This window comes from Salmo trutta, chromosome 30 (genome assembly GCF_901001165.1).
Source record: "Salmo trutta chromosome 30, fSalTru1.1, whole genome shotgun sequence".
In the NCBI taxonomy this organism is placed as follows: domain Eukaryota; kingdom Metazoa; phylum Chordata; class Actinopteri; order Salmoniformes; family Salmonidae; genus Salmo; species Salmo trutta.
Window position 1 is genome coordinate 15,304,409 of NC_042986.1, and position 6,023 is coordinate 15,310,431.

Consider the following 6,023-nt stretch of genomic DNA (forward strand, 5'->3'; position numbering starts at 1 on the left):
TATTGGAGTGGCCATCACAAAGCCCTGACCTCAATCCTATAGAAAATTTGTGGGCAGAACTGAAAAAGCGTGTTCGAGCAAGGATTCTACAAACCTGACTCAGTTACACCAGCTCTGTCAGGAGGAATGGGCCATAATTCACCCAAATTATTGTGGGAAGCTTGTGGAAGGCTACCCGAAACATTTGACCCAAGCAAAACAATTTTAAAGGCAATACTACCAAATACTAATTGAGTGTATGTAAACTTCTGACCCACTGGGAATATGATGATATAAATAAAAGCTGAAATAAATAATTCTCTCTATTATTCTGACATTTCACATTCTTAAAATAAACTGGTTATCCTAACTGACCTAAGACAGGGAATTTTTACTAGGATTAAATGTCAGGAATTGTGAAAAACTGAGTTTAAATGTATTTGGCTAAGGTGTATGTAAACTTTCGACTTCAACTGTAGATTCGGCTCTGATATGCGAGCCGGTTCGCGAACGACCCATCACTAGTCTCCTTCAAGGTCACCCAAGTTGAGTTTCACATCTAAGGTGTCAACGAAAGCGAATCTTAATCGAACCTAACCTACATGGATGAAAATATAAACCATGGATGTGAGACTGTTATTACGCATAATGTACTTTGTAATATTATGTTATACCAGTGCAGTGGTATATTTTTATATAACCAACTACCGCACCAATGTTAGCATAGCGTTAATTAGCACCCATTTGCACTTGAGCAAGCTAATTAGCAATAGCACCCTTTTGCACGTGAGCTAGCTAATTGCTTACAATGAGGGAATCTTATTTGGACATTTGCCTAGTTGAGCAGTAAGCCTAGGTTTCTTCGTAAATGTGTTTGGAAGTTTTTCTTTATGTAATCGATGTGATCGTTCATTTTCTGTGTTTCTTCAATGTATACCTTGTTGTTTGGCTGGCTCTAAATGTGTATCGTTGATGCCGATGGCCATTCCCTTAGTTACATATAGCGAGTCTACACAGCCTACACATTGTATATACAATAATGAAATCACCTGGTCCCAACATACATGGCAAGTCAAGAAAAGTAACTGTAACTTGTCCACACTGCAAACTGAAGTTAAATAAGAAAAACTTCCAAACACATTTACGAAGAAAGCATACACATTGCTTTGAAACAGTGTCTGAGGAAAGATTTTTTGCATGTGAGTGCATTGATGTGAGAAATTGCAAACACACAATCGAAAATACATTTTCTGGTCCAGCAATACCCATACTTGTTGTGAAAAATACTTGGGCTAATTCAGTTCCAACTGTGTACAAAACTGTTATGCATGCTGGAGTATAAAAAGCTGTTGAATTGTACTTTTTCTTAACTTTCACATACACTGTGTTCACAGAAACATTGCTCGGGTCTTGTCCCCTGGACCTTGGAGGACTTTTGGTGTGGATGATGTTCAGGTTAGATATTCCTTTAAATTGTTCCACTGAACTGTACCATTTGATTGTCCATTCCTTTATTGAAAATTGTACCTTGTTCACACCACAGGGCCTACCAAAGCAAGGTTTCTCAAACAACTGTGGGGTGTTTGTTTTGATGGTAAGATGCTGGCTATTCAGTATGTTATATTAGTCCTATTTTCTGTTATTACATATGTTATTATTATTTCTGTGCTTGCAGCATGCAAAGCACACTATTGTTATTGCTCATAATTTTTCTTGTTTATTATTCTTGACACTTTTTGGGACCTATTTCCAAAAAATCTTACACTACATGCACAATTCATACATCAAACTCCTGGATGCTGATGTGTCATGCTGTGACCTCTACATCCTGAAATATATTCTTGGGGGGTGGTATTATTATTATTATTTACTATTATCAATATTGTTGTTATCATAACTATCAAACTAAACAACCTACTCTTTATTAACTTACAGTACGCTCTGTACATTGCAATGGAAGCACAGGGTGATTTCACTGAGGTATGTATAAATTATGAAATTCTCATCACTACTGGATATATGTGATTTTCTTTTTCAAAGGAAAACAAGCAGCAAATTAGGCGATGGTGGTGCCTAGTTCTCCTACAGAACTTTCCCATGCCATAAGTCTTGAACATTATAAAGACTTTTCATTTGCATCCTTAAAATCACTTGTTTCACTGTAGCCAGACTGACCTGAATATATTTTCATATTGAATGTATGTAAGCCAACACATTCTTTGGCCGCCTTTCCTTCCAATTCTCTGCTGCCAATGACTGGAACAAATTGTAAAAATCACTGAAGCTGGAGTCTTATATCTCCCTCTCTAACTTTAAGCTCAGCTGTCAGAGCAGCTTACCGATCACTGTACATGTACACAGCCAATCTGTAAATAGCACACCCAACTACCTCATCCCCATATTATTACTTACCCTCTTGCTCTTTTGCACCCCAGTATCTCTACTTGCACATCATCATCTGCACATCTATCACTCCAGTGTTAATGCTAAATTTTAATTATTTTGCCTCTATGGCCTATTTATTGCCTTACCTCCCTACTCTTCTACATTGACACACACTATACATAGAATTTTCAAAAAAAATTATATTGTGTTATTGACTGTACGTTTGTTTATGTGTAACTCTGTGTTGTTGTTTTTGTCGCACTGCTTTGCTTTATCTTGGCCAGGTCGCAGTTGTAAATGAGAACTTGTTCTCAACTGGCTTACCTGGTTAAATAAAGGTGAAATAAAATAAATAAAAATGTATGCCATTCACTCACTAAGGTCTGAAGAAGAGGTTGAAAGATCGAAAAATGCGGCGAAAACAAAACACACTACAGGTAGGTGTCATATGATGAGTGGTATAGTCTTAAACCAATGTTTAAAGACTTAACCCCCCCAATATATTTAAGGATGATGTAGAAGACATCCCCCTAAGAAGTCACAGCATGTGACATCAGCATCCAGCTCTGCAGGATCAGGTACTGTATAGGCTATTAGCTAAAGTAAAGTGCATTCTTGTACACACATCCCTAGAGGTTCCCTTACATTACTTAATGACCACAATCTGTTTTAGACAATACTGAAAACAAAATGCATGGTGAACTGGGAGCTGTGAACTGGGTATGTAGTCTACCGTGTGTAATGCTGAAGGCTTGATGCATGGTGAACTGGGAGCTGTGAACTGGGTATGTAGTCTACCGTGTGTAATGCTGAAGGCTGATGCATGGTGAACTGGGAGCTGTGAACTGGGTATGTAGTCTACCGTGTGTAATGCTGAAGGCTGATGCATGGTGAACTGGGAGCTGTGAACTGGGTATGTAGTCTACCGTGTGTAATGCTGAAGGCTTGATGCATGGTGAACTGGGAGCTGTGAACTGGGTATGTAGTCTACCGTGTGTAATGCTGAAGGCTGATGCATGGTGAACTGGGAGCTGTGAACTGGGTATGTAGTCTACCGTGTGTAATGCTGAAGGCTTGATGCATGGTGAACTGGGAGCTGTGAACTGGGTATGTAGTCTACCGTGTGTAATGCTGAAGGCTGATGCATGGTGAACTGGGAGCTGTGAACTGGGTATGTAGTCTACCGTGTGTAATGCTGAAGGCTTGATGCATGGTGAACTGGGAGCTGTGAACTGGGTATGTAGTCTACCGTGTGTAATGCTGAAGGCTTGATGCATGGTGAACTGGGAGCTGTGAACTGGGTATGTAGTCTACTGTGTGTAATGCTGAAGGCTTGATGCACGGTGAACTGGGAGCTGTGAACTGGGTATGTAGTCTACTGTGTGTAATGCTGAAGGCTGATGCACGGTGAACTGGGAGCTGTGAACTGGGTATGTAGTCTACCGTGTGTAATGCTGAAGGCTGATGCATGGTGAACTGGGTATGTAGTCTACCGTGTGTAATGCTGAAGGCTTGATGCATGGTGAACTGGGAGCTGTGAACTGGGTATGTAGTCTACCGTGTGTAATGCTGAAGGCTGATGCATGGTGAACTGGGTATGTAGTCTACCGTGTGTAATGCTGAAGGCTTGATGCATGGTGAACTGGGAGCTGTGAACTGGGTATGTAGTCTACCGTGTGTAATGCTGAAGGCTGATGCATGGTGAACTGGGAGCTGTGAACTGGGTATGTAGTCTACCGTGTGTAATGCTGAAGGCTTGATGCATGGTGAACTGGGAGCTGTGAACTGGGTATGTAGTCTACTGTGTGTAATGCTGAAGGCTTGATGCATGGTGAACTGGGAGCTGTGAACTGGGTATGTAGTCTACTGTGTGTAATGCTGAAGGCTTGATGCATGGTGAACTGGGAGCTGTGAACTGGGTATGTAGTCTACTGTGTGTAATGCTGAAGGCTTGATGCATGGTGAACTGGGAGCTGTGAACTGGGTATGTAGTCTACTGTGTGTAATGCTGAAGGCTTGATGCATGGTGAACTGGGAGCTGTGAACTGGGTATGTAGTCTACTGTGTGTAATGCTGAAGGCTTGATGCATGGTGAACTGGGAGCTGTGAACTGGGTATGTAGTCTACTGTGTGTAATGCTGAAGGCTTGATGCATGGTGAACTGGGAGCTGTGAACTGGGTATGTAGTCTACTGTGTGTAATGCTGAAGGCTTGATGCATGGCAAGATATAATAGTTGTGATGACTTGTTGAGTAGTTCTAGATATCACTGAAAACCCCTTTAGTAAAAGGGGCTTTTGTTTGCATGGTGGTATTGTGAAAGTGGGGTGGAATTTGTCTTGATCACCCAATGAGGCAATACTCTTAATATGTATTCTTCCTTTTTCTTCAAGGAAGCAGATGTTCTTCTCAGGGACACCCTAGAGGCAGCAAGGTGGTGCGAACGCCAAACATTTAAAGGCATTGTTTCCCTCCCTAGTGTAATTGGGATGGACGGGGAAGACCGCATTACAACCCTTAAAGAACTATGGTTGCATGATGGCCTGGATGAAGAGGAAATGTTCTCCTCAAGGAACCATTCATGTTCCAGTTACAGAGAGATTATGAGATGTTCTATGTGGAGACAGTTGACAACAAGAACATGACTGTCTTTGCCTCTTGAGGAGCAGGAGTGAAGTCATTTTTGAGGAGTGGTCAAACCTTGTTTTTGTCTGCTGGGTTATTTGTTTCAATTGTTAATTGTGTTATGTTGTTTAGTAAAGATGACATAGAAGTCACCCGAGTCTCTGATCTCTTTACTGGAGCTGGTATACAGTGAGGGAAAAAAGTATTTGATCCCCTGCTGATTTTGTACGTTTGTCCACTGACAAAGAAATGATCAGTCTATAATTTTAATGGTAGGTTTATTTGAACAGTGAGAGACAGAATAACAACAAAAAAATCAAGAAAAACGCATGTCAATAATGTTATAAATTGATTTGCATTTTAATGAGGGAAATAAGTATTTGACCCCCTCTCAATCAGAAAGATTTCTGGCTCCCAGGTGTCTTTTATACAGGTAACGAGCTGAGATTAGGAGCACACTCTTAAAGGGAGTGCTCCTAATCTCAGTTTATTACCTGTATAAAAGACACCTGTCCAAAGAAGCAATCAATCAATCAGATTCCAAACTCTCCACCATGGCCAAGACCAAAGAGCTTTCCAAGCATGTCAGGGACAAGATTGTAGACCTACACAAGGCTGGAACGGGCTACAAGACCATCGCCAAGCAGCTTGGTGAGAAGGTGACAATAGTTGGTGCGATTATTCGCAAATGGAAGAAACACAAAAGAACTGTCAATCTCCCTCGGCCTGGGGCTCCATGCAAGATCTCACCTTGTGGAGTTGCAATGATCATGAGAACAGTGAGGAATCAGCCCAGAACTACACGGGAGGATCTTGTCAATGATCTCAAGGCAGCTGGGACTATAGTCACCAAGAAAACAATTGGTAACACACTTCGCCGTGAAGGACTGAAATCCTGCAGCGCCTGCAAGGTCCCCTTGCTCAAGAAAGCACATATACATGCCCGTCTGAAGTTTGCCAATGAACATCTGAATGATTCAGAGGACAACTGGGTGAAAGTGTTGTGGTCAGATGAAACCAAAATGGAGCTCTTTG

At 41.3% G+C, this 6,023-nt stretch overlaps 1 long non-coding RNA gene across 1 annotated transcript; it reads left to right on the plus strand.

Moving 5' to 3' along the window:
* Positions 1-1,335: 1,335 nt before the first annotated feature.
* Positions 1,336-3,071, plus strand: LOC115168824 (uncharacterized). The gene is made up of 6 exons (XR_003870755.1): positions 1,336-1,434; positions 1,523-1,573; positions 1,915-1,959; positions 2,746-2,801; positions 2,874-2,942; positions 3,038-3,071. It is a non-coding gene; the product is annotated as an uncharacterized LOC115168824 (long non-coding RNA).
* Positions 3,072-6,023: the final 2,952 nt, after the last annotated feature.